The 13,902-nt window shown below is 42.3% G+C and overlaps 1 protein-coding gene across 8 annotated transcripts in view; it reads left to right on the forward strand.

The window, feature by feature from the left end:
* Nucleotides 1–13,902, forward strand: part of LOC123576756 (chondroitin sulfate proteoglycan 4-like) — a 102,758-nt gene that overhangs the window by 2,067 nt on the left and 86,789 nt on the right. The window lies entirely within an intron of this gene.

Raw genomic sequence — 13,902 nt, forward strand, 5'->3', positions numbered from 1 at the left:
ATTTAAGAGCCTCTTATGGTTTGTCTCCCTCCCTGTTTTAATATTATTTTTGCTTCCCTTCCTTTATGTTCACCCGTTTGTATCTTAAATTACACATGTGAGTGAAATCATGTGATGTGTGTCTTTCTCTGTGTGACTTATTTTGCTTAGCATAATACACTTTAGTTCCGTCCACGTTGGTGCAAATGGCGAAATTTCATTCTTTTTGATCGCTGAGTAATAATCCATTATATATATATATATATATACATATATGTCTCTCTCTCTCTCTCTCTCTATATATATATATGTATTTATATACCACATCTTCTTTATCCATTTGTCAGTCAGTGAACATTTGGGCTCATTCCATACTTTGGCTATTGTCACTAGCACTGCTGTAAACATTGGGGTGCATGTGTCCTTTCGAATTAGCACTCCTGTATCCTTTGGATATATACCTAGTAGTGCAAATGCTGGGTTGGAGGGTAGTTCTATTTTTAAGTTTTTGAGGAACCTCCATCTGTTCTCCAAAGTGGCTGCACCACTTTGCATTCCCACCAGCAATGCAAAAGAGATCCCCTTTCTCTGCATCCTCACCAACATCTGTTGTTGCCTGAGTTATTAATTTTAGCCATTCTGACAGGCGTGAGGTCAATCTCATTGCGGTTTTGGTTTGTATTTCCCTGATGATGAGTGATGTTGAGCATTTTTTCATGTGTCTGTTAGCCATCTGGATGTCTTCTTTGAAAGTGTCTATTCATGTCTTTTGCCCATTTGTTCTCTGGATTCTTTGTTTTTTGGGTGTTGAGTTTGATAAGCTTTTTATAGGGATACTAACCCTTTCTCTGATATGTCATTTGCAAACATCTTCTCCCATTCCATCAGTTGCATTTTAGTTTTCTGATTGTTTCCTTCCCTGCGCAGAAGCTTTTTGTCTTGATGAGGTTCCAATAGCTCACTTTTGTTTTTGCTCCCCTTGCCTCCGGAGACATGTCGAGTAAGAAGTTGCTGTGGCCGAGGTCAAAGAGGTTGTTGCCTTTTTCTCCTCTAGGATTTTGATGGCTCCCTGTCTTACATTTAGGTCTATCATCCATTTTGAGTTTATTTTTGTGTGTGGTGGAAGAAAGTGGCCCAGGTTCGTTCTGTGTGCCACTGTCCAGTTTTCCAACACCGTTTGCTGAAGAGACTATTTTTCATTGGCTATTCCTTCCTGCTTTGTCAAAGATTAGTTGACCATATGTTTGTGGGTCCATTTTTGGGTTCTCTATTCTGTTCCATTGATCTATGTGTCTGTTTTTGTGCCAGTACCATACTGTCTTGATGATTAAAGCTTTGTCACCAGCTTGAAGTCCAGAATTATGATGTCTCCAGCTTTGCTTTTCATTTTCAGGATTGCTTTGCTATTCAGGGTCTTTTCTGGTTCCATACAAATTTAGGATTGTTTGTTCAAGCTCTATGAAGAATGCTGGTGTTATTTTGATAGTGATTGCATTGAATATGTAGATTGCTTTGGGTAGTATCGACATTTTAACAATATTTGTTCTTCCAGTCTATGAGCATGAAATGTTTTTCCTTTGTGTGTGTGTGTGTGTGTGTGTCTTCTTCAATTTCTTTCATAAACTTTCTATAGTTTTCAGTGTATAGATTTTTCACCTCTTTAGTTAGGTTTATTCCTAGGTATTTTATGGGTTTTGGTGCAATTGTAAATGGGATCAATTCCTTGATTTCTCTTTCTGATGCTTCATTATTGGTGTTTGGAAATACAACTGATTTTTGTACATTGATTTTATATCCTGTGACTTTGCTGAATTCATGTATCAGTTCTAGCATTTTTTTTTTTTTTTTTTGGTGGAATCCTTTGGGTTTTCCACATAGAGTATCATGTCATCTGCGAAGAGTGGAAGTTTGACTTCCTCCTTGCTAATTTGGATGCATTTTATTTCTTTGTGTTTTCTAATTGCTGAGGCTAGGATTTGCAACACTATGTTGAATAACAGTGGTGAGAGTGGACATCCCTGTCATGTTCTTGAACTTAGGGGAAAGCTCTCAGTTCTTTCCCATTAAGGATAATATAAGTGGGGGGTCTTTTCTATGTGGCCTTTGTGACTTTGAAGTATGATCCTTCTATCCCTACTTTCTTGGGGGTTTTTATCAAGAAAGGGTGCTGTATTTTGTCAAATGTTGTTTTTTTTTTTTTTTCTGCATCTATTGAGGGGATCATGTGGTTCTTTATCCTTTCTTTTATTATTGTGATGTACCACATTGATTTGTGGATATTGAACCAGCCCTGAATCCCAGTAATAAATCCCACTTGACCGTGGTGAATAATTCTTATAATTATCTTTGGATTCGGTTGGCTAGTATCTTGTTGAGATGCTTGTTTGCATCCATGTTTCTCAGGGAAATTGGTCTGGAGTTCTCCTTTTTAGTGGGGTCTTTGTCTGGTTTTGGAATCAAGGTAATGCTGGCCTCATAAATGATTTTGGGAGTTTTCCTTACATTTCTATTTTTGGAAACAGTTCCAAAAGGACAGGTGTTAACTCTTCCTTAAATGTGTGGTAGAATTCCCCTGGAAAGTCTTCCGGCCCTGGACTCCTGGTTGTTGGGAGATTTTTGATTACTGATTCAATTTCTTTACTGGTTATGGGTCTGTTCAAATTTTCTGTTTCTTCCTGTTTCACTTAAGGTAGTTTATATGTTTCTAGGAATCTGTCCATTTCTTCCAGATTGCCCAATTTGTTGGCATATAATTTCTCCTGATATTCTCTTAATATTGTTTGTATTTCAGCAGTATTGGTTGTGATCTCTCCTCTTTCATTCATGATTTTATTTATTTGGGTCCTCCCTTTTTTCTTTTTGATCAATCTGGCGAGGGGTTTATCAATTTTGTTAATTCTTTCGAAGAACCAGCTCCTGGTTTCATTGATGTGTTCTACTGTTTTTGTGATTTTGATATCATTGATTTCTGCTCTAATCTTTATTATTCCCCTTTTGCTGCTGGTTTTGGGCTTTATTTGCTGTTCTTTTTCCAGCTCTTTTATGTGTAAAGCTAGATTGTCTATTTGAGACCTTTCTTCCTTCTTTAGGAAGGTCTGGATTGCTATACACTTCCCTGTTATGAGCACCTTTGCTGTATCCCAGAGATTTAGGGCTGTCGTGTTTTTATTTTCATTGGCTTCCATGTACTTTTTAAATTTCTCTTTAATTTCTTGGTTAACTCATTCATTCTTTAGTAGGTTGTTCTTTAATCTCCCAATATTCATGGTCTTTCCATGGTTTTTCTTGTGGTTGATTTCTAGTTTCATAGCGTTGTGGTCTGAAAATTCGCAAGGTATGATCTCCAACTTTTTGTACTTGTTGAGGGCTGATTTGTGACCCAGTATGTGGTCAGTTCTGGAGAATGTCCCATATGCACTTGAGAAGAATGTGTATTCTGCTGCTTTAGGATGAAGTGTTCTGAATACATCTGTTAAGTCTCTGTGGTCCAGTGTGTCATTCGAAGCCATTGTTTCCTTGTTGATTTTTTGCTCAGATGATCTGCCTGTTGCTGTAAGTGGGGTGTTGAAGTCCCCTGCTATTATGGTATTATCATGAATGAATTTCATTGTTTCTGATTAACTGATTTATGTATTTGGGTTCCTCCACATTGGGGGCATAAATATTTATAATTTTTAGTTCTTTTTGGAGCATAGACCCTTTAATTACGATATAATGCCCTTCATCTCTTGTTACAGTCTTCATTTTAAAATCTAGTTTGTCTGATAGAAATATGTCCACCTGCCAAGTGGCACCTCCCTCCAGAATTTTATCTCAGATGTGGCTGTGTTTCAAAAACCCCACACTTCAGGGGCACCTGGGTGGCTCAGTCAGTTAAGCATCTGAATTTGGCTCAGGTCATGATCTCACAGTTCATGAGTTCAAGCCCCACGTTGGGCTCTGTGCTGACAGCTCGAAGCCTGGAGCCTGCTTCAGATTCTGTGTCTCCTTCTTTCTCTGCCCCTCCCCTGCTTGTGCTCTGTCTCTCTCTCTCTCTCTCTCTCAAAACTAAACATTAAAGAAAAAAAGTTTTAAAAAGAAAAAAAACCCCACACTTCAGAGACCCCCACTGCTTGGACCCTGGCTAACTCTCTGGAGAAGGTCTCACTGAGCAATGGGTGGGTGCCGGCTTGCCCCAGAAAATGTTCGTGCAATTGTGAAGTGGCAAAGATTCAGAGATTATGGCAAATCACAACACACAGCCATTGCCAGGTTTCACCGCACTCTGTCATCTTTGTCCCAATACCAGCAAACGTGGCTGCTCTCCGGGGTCCGCTCAGATCTTTGCCTGTGTGGAGGCCATATAGCCTCTACCAAATGCACTCCAATCGGGGGAACCACTTCTCCCCGGGTGGCACATGGATCCCTCAGACCCTGCTGCGTGCACCGAGCTTCAGAACTTCAGACTCTGCACTCCACTGTTTATAGAATCCTGGCGGTATTGAAACCCTCTCCTTTCTTCCCGTCAGTGGGTTGGGAGAACAGATTTCTTGTTCAGCCCCCTGTGAGTGTTTTCACTCTTTCTCTTTCTCTCCAGCTACTTTCTAAAGAGTGCTTCTCTTGCACAATCCCGATGCACCGCACTCTCCTTCCTTTCTCTTTGTCTCTGTCCCCTCTCCGCAAAAGCAGCTGCTTACCATCCATGGCTTTTCTCTCCCCCGCTCCTGTTCACCTGTCCACACCACGTACTTGTAGAGTTCTGTGGCTCAAGTTATGCAAATTGTTGTGTTAATCCTCAGATCAATTTCCTAGGTGTTCAAAAATGGTTTGGTGCTGATCTAGCTGGATTTCAGGGACGTGACAAGCTCAGGGTCTCCATGCCGCTCTGCATCTTAACTCCTCCTCCTCGTAAATACACTTTAAAAAAAAGAGAATTCCATAGCGTAGACAGTAGCTCCCCCTTATCCGTGGGAGACACATTCTAAGACCCTCAGTGAATGCCTGAAATCACAGATAGTACCAAACCCTATATGTACTATGTCTTTTCCTATAATACATACCTATGGTAAAGTCTAATTTATAAATTAGGCATAGTAGGAGATCACCAAAAACAATAAAATAGAACAGTTGTGAAAATATACCATATTAAACGTTGTATGAATGTGATCTCACTCTCTTAAGATATCTTACTGTTCTGCTCTCACCCTTCTTGTGACGCTGTAATATAATGAAATGCCTATGTGAGGAGATGAAGCCGGGTGAATGATGTCAGCCTTGTGACATAGCTTTAGGCTTCTATTGCTCTTCCAAGGATATGTCAGAAGGAGGATCGTCAGCTTCTGGACCATGGTTGACCACGGATAACTGAAATCGTAGATCAGGGGGGGACAACTGTACTGTCAGCATATATACTGTTCTTCATCCATACCTCTGATTGCAAGACAAATATTGGAGACTGGGGTCTCATCCAAAGCTACTTTGGGGCACTCGGAAGAATATTTTTTGAGTAGCTAGATATGTGATCTGATTTCAGGTTTCTTCCTTACCTCCTTGGGTAATTCAGGCTGTTGCTTTGAAGACACTCCCTGTCAAAGGCTTAGATGAACTTTTCTCAGTCCCTGGGGGACACTGGGATATGTCCTCAGCTTGGAGAGTGTCCCCACTGCAGGGAGCCACTTTGTCTGATAAACATACTGTCGTGGTAAGGATATCTTTTAGCATACAGGATATCTGTATTTGCAAATCAAATATCAGTCCTACTGTCACCACCTACTTTCTCAAGGTACAATATACACTTAACACTAGACCCAAGTAGGAAATAGTTCAATAATTTCTCATTTTTTTTAATGTTTAGTTCATTTTTGGGAGAGAGAGAGAGACAGACAGAATGTGAGTGGGGGAAGAGCAGAGAGAGAGGGAGACACAGGATCCAAAGCAGGCTCCATACTGTCAGCACAGAGCCTGACACAGGGCTTGAACTCACAGACAGCGAGATCATGACCTGAGCCAAAATCGGCACTTAACCGACTGAGCCACCCAGGTGCCCCAATAATTTCTCATTTTTGACTACCTTCTTATCAGATCTCGTTAGAATATTATTGCTTTGACCTCATACCAGCGCTGATGAAGAGCTTGAACAGGAAGAGGAGAAAGCACCAGCACTTCCAGTTCCTTTGCGTTACTGGCCCTTGCGTTATTTCCATATATTTTTCATCTATGGCTTATTTGCAGGAATTGTCAAAAGCAACTGATCCTTTTAGTGAGGGTTTGCAGATCTGCGTGTGGTGTGTCACTGAATGGGAAAGAGGATGAGGCCGTTCGGTGTCAACGCATTGTAGGATTCCCGCTGCCCGCCCAGTGAGACTCGAGTACCCAGCAAGTGAGGCATGTGGCTGGTCTCACACAGACGACTGAGACAAGATGCCCATCAATCTGTAAACTAGACACGCATGATGTCTCAATTCTTACTTTTATAGAACAAGACAACCTGCGAAGTCCTAATATTGTCTTCTGGCTCCACAGTGGATATCTTGGCACCACGCTTTACCATTTCTTTTTTTCTTTTTTTCTCCACTTTGCCATTTCTACCTGAAGCTGGGGTGCCCGAACCCAAATGCTGCTCCCGGCCAGTGTGTCCTGGTGAGCCAAGCAACAGCTGGTGCGGCAGGAGGTGACCCAGAGAGGTGAACCGTGGGGCTAGAACACCCAACCGCGCTCATGGTTGCTGTGCTGAATAGGTCCCGGGGTTGCCTGATCAGCTGATTTGCAGGGAGACCAAAGAGTTCAGGTGTTTGATTACAGTCTCTTTCATTTAAAATATCTTAATTAATATTTTAACAAATAGGGGCACCTGGGTGGCTCAGTTGGTTAAGCGACTGACTTCAGCTCAGGTCATGATCTCACGGTTTGTGAATCGGAGCCCCACACTGGGCTCACTGCTGCCGTCACAGAACCCACTTCCAATCCTCCGTCCCCCTCTCCCGCTCACCCCTCCCCTGCTTGTGCTTTCTCTCTCAAAAATAAACATTATATATTATATGATATATATTATATACTATATAATATATGATATATAATATAGTATATACACTATTATATATAGTATATAATATATTACATATATAATATTATATATATTATATACTATACAATATATTGTGATATATGATATATACTATATAATATATATACTATATAATATATGATATATCATATAATATATAATTATAATATATATATTATATTTATATATTATATGTATTACATATATTACAGTATAATATATATTATATAATATATATGGGCGCCTGAGTGGCTCAGTTGGTTAAGCATCCAACTCTTGATTTCAGCTGAAGTCACGATCTCATGATTCATGAGTTTGAGCCCCGCATCAGGCTCTGAGCTGGCAGTGCAGAGCCTGCTTGGGATTCTCTCTTTCCCTCTCTCTCTCTGCGCCTCCTGCATGCGCGTGCTCTATCTCAAAAATAAATAAACTTATATATATGTATATATATATAAATATAGTATATACTATATATATAACTTTTATATATATAGTATGTGTATATATCTTTTATATATATTGTATATATATAGTATATATATAACTTATATATACTTTATATATAACTTTTATATATATAGTATATATATATAACTTTTATATATATACATATATATATATACACATATTATATTTAAAAAATAGAGCTGCATAGGCCATACAAAGCACTAACAAAAGTCATAACCTCTGCTTCTGGGGCCCTTCCCAATACTACTGCTTTATTCACCTCTGCATTCCCAGCATTTAGTCTAGTACCTACAAATGACAGGTGCTCAATAAATACGAGCAACTGAATGACAGAATGTACCCAGGGACTGTGGAAGGCAGAATAATGGCTCTCCAAAGAAGTTCACATCTTAATTCCCAGAACGTAGAATATGTTGCTTTACATGGCAAAAGGGACTTTGCAGATGTGATCATATCATAAGAGGGAGAAGCTGATGTGTTGGAAGCAGAGGTGATGGCTGGCTGGGGCCTCAAGCCAAGAAACGTGGCAGTGTCTGGAAGCTGCAAAAGGCAAGGAAACAGATTCTCTCCCAGAGCCTCCAGAAGAAATGCAGCCCTGCCGACACCTTGATTTTAGCTCAGTGAGACCTTTCTTGGACTACTAGCCTCCAGAATTGTCAGACGACAAATCTGTGTCATATTAAGCTACTACATTTGTGGTAGGTAGTCTGCTGCAGCAGCAACAGGAAATGGAGATGAAAGAGCAAACACAGACGTGCGCCAGGGCCACGTGTGGTGCATCCAGGATAGGACATGGGAGCTATGTCACTAAGGAGGGGGTTGTCAGCTCAATCAGCGCCCAGCTAGGGACTAGGACTGCCTCACTACTTCATTTCAGGGGTGCCGTGGAAGCGATGGAGTCTATAGGAATAGCTCCCCCTGGCGTCGTGCAGGACACAGTCTGCGCGACCCTACGCAGCAGGCGTGGAGAATGCCGCCCTGAGAGTAGCGGAGGGCAGGCTACGTGCTGGTTTTCTCTTTGCAGCCTGAGCAGTTGGCATAGTGACTGATGTTTGGGGAATGAATGAAAAGTGAGAACCCGGTGGATCCTGTTCTACAACAGCAAGAATTCCACGACTGTGGATTGCTCTGACCCCACCCGGAAACCCAAGATTGGCGTCTACACAGCGGCCCTGGGCCTACTCTCCACTCTTTCCCGGCCTCTTACAGTGCCAGCAACACATTTCACATAGAGATGTGGTGCCAGGGGCCCCCTCTCACCCCCCAGCCCACTGAACAACCGCCCATCCTGCAGCCATGGAGAAAAGAGCTCTTCCTGGTATACCTTGACTTCCTGTCCCAGCTTATGCGTTAGGGGACCTGAGCTTTGTGGAAGAGAGGTAGAACCGCCCCCCCCCCCACCCCTTGTTGGGGTTTGCATTCAATGAACAAAGGAGGTTGCGCCTCTCAGGAATGTTAGATGTTGGAGCTCAGTTATTTCATACTTAGAAGTTGTCTTCTTTCTTAGCGTGCTCCGGATGGTTAGGACGGTTAGTTGTCTCTTGAATAAGTATTCAACTTCCGTTTCATAAAGCATGCAACGTCAATGCCACAGTAAGGCAGTGCAGAGATTCCCCAGAGCAGATCTGGGGGTTAAAGTGTGGCTTTCCTGTTCAAGTGCAGTGACCCCCTTCACAGGGTCGGTGTGAGGAAGAGCTGCTTTGTAATGTCAGCCTTCCTCCTACCACCTCATCTTAGGACTCTGTGTAACTCAAAGGCTCTAGCAGAGAAGTTTGTTTTTGTGGTTTTGTATTTTAATTTTTCAGACAAGCTTCTACACCTATTATCATCTATGGAATACATTTGGAAGAAAGGCAATGCATGAAAAGGTATAATATAAAATTGCCAACAATGTTATACTATGAAAAGGCAGCCCTAATTCCCAGCGAAAGGAAACAGTTCTGAAATCTCTCTCTCTCTCTCTCTCTCTCTCTCTCCCTTTTAAATACTTTTGTAATTAGTTTTTATCCCACTTTTGTTTTGCCCTCACAGTCACCAGGCCGATCTTTCTAAAATACGGAACTGATATGTCTCCTCCCAACCAAGAACCACGTCTTGGGGGCCTGGGTGGCTCAGTCGGTTAGGCATCCGACTTCAGCTCATGTCATGATCTTGCGGTTGGTGGGTTCCAGCCCCGTGTCGGGCTCTGTGCTGACAGCTCAGAGCCTGGAGCCTGCTTTGGATTCTGTGTCTCCCTCTCTCTCTGCCCCTCCTCCACTCATGCTCTGTCTCTGTCTCGTCCTCTCTCGAAAATAAACATTAAAAAAAATATTAAAATAAATCAATCAATAAATAAATAAATACCACATCTTCCCCTGCAGTCTTCTTAATATGGTTTCTAAGGCTCCCCTCCCCCCATCAGTGGGTCCCTGCCCACGGGATCCAGTTAGTTGTTCAGTCAGCCATTTGCTCCCCAAATGTTCTGGAGAACTTCTTGTCATGTATGTACCAACAAACGAAGCAAAATGAAACAGAAACTTCTCTCTCAGGGTCCCCCCTCTCAGTAAGGGGATATCCAGGCAGAAATCTCAAAATTAATCTGGATTAACTGCCTGTCCTCTCCCTTTCCCTGGACAATCTAGCTTTTTAAATATTTCTTGAACCCACCCACTTCTCCCCTGTCTACTCCCCACTATCCCTTTGAGCCCATTTTCTGTGCTTCAGCCAAAATCATCTAAATTGCAATCATTTCCCTGTTTGGTCCCTTTAGGGCTTTTTTTGGATAGAGTCTGAACTCTTGCCTTGGCTTACAAAGCCATCATTTATTGAGTGCTTACTATGTGCTGGGCACTCTTGTAGGTACAGAGGATTGAGCAGTGACCAAGATTAGCAAGGGTCCTGCCCTCAAAACTTCACATTCTGTTTGGGGTGGTGTGGTTGGAGCTGGATAATAACCCAGGAAACAAATAAAGAAGGTAACTAGACGTGATGTAGGGGCCTCAGAAGGATTAGCCACTTTATTTTTGTTGTTGTCGTTTATTTATTTATTTGAAGAGAGAGAGCATGAGCAGGGAAGGGCAGAGACAGCGGATAAGAGAGAATCCCAAGAAGGGTCTGCTCAGCACAGAGCCCAAAGCAGGGCTCGATATCACGAACCATGAGATCATGACCTGAGCCTAAATCAAGAGTCTGACTCTTAACCAACTGAGCCAGTCAGGCGCCTCAAGGAGTAGCCATTTCAAATTGAAAGTTCAGGGATAGCCTTTCAGCTGGACACAGCAGCAGGTGCCCTCTGACCTTTACCCCCTCATATGTCTGTAGTTTTTGCCTGGCTGCTCCCCTGTCTGTGCTCAGCCAGGTTGGACCTTTGGTTCCTTGCAGTCACTGGTCTCTTTGTCTCCTATTCCTCCCCCTTGTTTCTCTCCTCTTTCTCTCGCCTGTCCCTCACTAGGTCTTTCTGGAAGCCATCTTCCTGCCTGCTGGAAACACCTTTCGTCCATCCCCCTTGACTAGGCTGAGTGTCTCTGTTGCGGTCTACATTTCCCAAGTAATAATCAAGCCGATGTAATTGCTTGACTGGCAGTTACGTCATTCACCTTCAACACCCAGGACCAATCGAGCATTTGGTATATTTGTGGGCAGCATAAGTTCATGCAGGGTGGGCACTTAAATCTGCCAGGGAGAGACACTTTATGGGCAGATTGCTCCTTTCTTCATAAAAACAAGTTGCCGATGTACCAACTTTCTACTCTCACCTGGGTTGGATATATTCTTCTTTTTGGCAGCTTTCTCTTCTGATAGTCTGTAAGCCCTTTGGTCTTAGTAATTTCCTACCTCCGACTCCTGATAGCACTGGCACATAGGAGGTACTCAATAAATAATAAATCAGAAATCCCTAAACAACACCAAAGCCAAACAAGAAAAACAGAAAGCTGTAGTTTGGAAAAAGAAATGGGAACCATTTCTAAGGTAGAGAAAAATGAACCAAATAATCATCTTCTTGGGAGAAGTTATAGAGAAATATCGATGTTTATTTTTCCTGAAAAGTCTTTTACCCACCTGACTGCCAATCTTTGGCTTCCATTCAACCATTTCACCTTTTATATAAGCACATAAAACCAGGAAGTTGCTCTGATTTTTGTTCACTTTGATTTGCTCTACACATGTAATGCTGAAGTCACACCTTTTCCTTCACTGCAGGTGGAGATCACCTTTCTCTTTCTAGAATTTCTTGTGCTTTGATTTGCTTTTTACTGTTATTTTGAAGCACTTACTAAGAGCCACAAATGTGGGGGCCCATTTGGAGACATGTGAAGGCACAACTGGTTCCAGGCCGTCAAACCAGAAGTCTTAAACCCGATTCCTCGTTTTTTCCCTTGAGGTCATGGAAATTTCTAGCCACCAGCTGAGCCTGGAATTGATTTAGTGCCAGGGAGGTGAGCCGTGGGAAAATAGAACATTACTTAGTCATTCTCAGCAGTAGATTTTATGATTTAGAAAACATTTCCTGGCTTTGAAAACTTAACAATACAGCCTCTAAGTCAGTCAAAAATCAGAGTAAGGGGATTCGTAATGAGAAATTCCAGGACTATACACACCAAGTGGGATAGCTAGTGGGTTTGTAATAAATCGTTTCGTCTCTACAACCTTATTGCTACAATCTGGTTGTACGGAATTATTATTTCATTATTAATTGCTGTTTTTAACTAGAGAGAAGAGTGCTTATACGTATCTGAAAAAGTGTGTAGAGATCAGATTCATCTCTGTAAGAGCTTTGCATCTTAGTGAAAACACTGGATTGGTGGTGGGGAATGCTTGGTTTTTGTCTTCGCTCTGTTTTGAAATAACTGTTGACTCTACGTAAGTCCCTAAGCTTCTCTAGGCCTGAGTTTACTCAACTATAAAATGAGGGTCTCCTGGGTTAGTGTCTTTTGGTTCAATAAATGCTTGTTTGCTACTTACTTTAGATTGGGTTCCCTAAAAAGAGCAGCATGGGCAGAGATTCTTGTGCAAGTAAATTACTGAGTGAGGTGACCAGGAAAGAACTGTAAGAAAGGAGGGAAGCAGGATAGGGCAGGAGAAGAAACTAAGCAAAGGTCTGGTTTTAATTGATCTAATATCGGCCTGATCCCAGAGAGGGCTCTGGGATATGAACAGCAACCCAGAGCTCTACGTATTTGATGCGTCTGTTTCAATCAGTCAACGCCCATAGGTTGCCCTCTAGGGCAGGGGGTATAATTTCACTGAAACTCCAGGTAAGCAGCTGGAGGATGGGTATATGAACCTTTTAAAGGGGATCTCAATGAACTACCAACAAAACCTAAGATACCACCTGTGTGTCAGTCGCCGTGTGAGATATTGGAGAGGGAGAGATAAAAAAGAGATGACTCCTGGTCATAGGAAACTCAGGGAATAGTTCAGGAGATAGATGAATAAACAAGTAATTTCAGTACAACATGGTGAATCCTAGAATAAGGGAATATACAGAGTGTTGTAGGAACAGAGAAGCAGACATTGCAGATCGTGTGCCTCAGGACGCAGAATCTAAGGTGGAGAGAAACAGGAGCCTTCCTTATTAAGGACTGTTCTTAAGATCAACATTTGAGGAATGGAAGGGAACTGGAACGGGAGGAGAGAAAATTCCACTTGCGATGCAGTGCCAATGGAACTGACTTTGAGGAGAGTTTTGAAGATGCTGGGGGCTCTCTACCAGCAAGGTTCATAGCAGCCAGGGTAGAAAGGCCTTTATGCCTGAAGGGTAGTGCATCACAGAATCTACCGCCATCCACACCTTGTATCACTTGGATCCACTTGTTTATGTAAATGCTGGGAATAGTGCCTGGGTGATAATCTTCACGTTCCTCCTTATTCATCGATTCCTGTACCCTCAACTGTTGTCTCTGCTAGTCCCAGTGGCTATCTGATGGTGCGACTAAGGCCTTTACCCCTGAGGGGTCTGAGCTTTTGTCAACACACTCTTCTCAAGACAGGGAACTGCTTTATTATTTACTGCCAAAGAAGTTCCAAGAGGCATCCAATAGAACCACATGGGCGCCCACGTATTCCTCTGTAAATGCCTTGTGTAACAGTAGTTCTGCCTGCTTCTGATGACTGAGCCTCAATTACCCATCAGATTAGAGATGACTCTTCTTGCCTGCTAGCTCCTTGATATAATGACACTGAAATGTCCAGGCAGCAGCTATAGCTTATTATACACAGAGAATCTTGCTGTGTTCCCTGATGAAAACATTCACCTGTGGAAGCCAGGTGCTTTGAAACCATAGATTTCTGGCTTATGGGGATGGGAACACAAATCTCTCAAGTGGGACACTGAGAGTGATGGTGAACAAGGCCACTCCTATCTACTTCTTGTTCCCAGACCCATGCATTATACTTCCCGGAGACACAGCAGGAGGTGTTTAAAGAGCTTTAAT

Source organism: Leopardus geoffroyi, chromosome A1, assembly GCF_018350155.1.
Source record: "Leopardus geoffroyi isolate Oge1 chromosome A1, O.geoffroyi_Oge1_pat1.0, whole genome shotgun sequence".
Lineage (NCBI taxonomy): Eukaryota > Metazoa > Chordata > Mammalia > Carnivora > Felidae > Leopardus > Leopardus geoffroyi.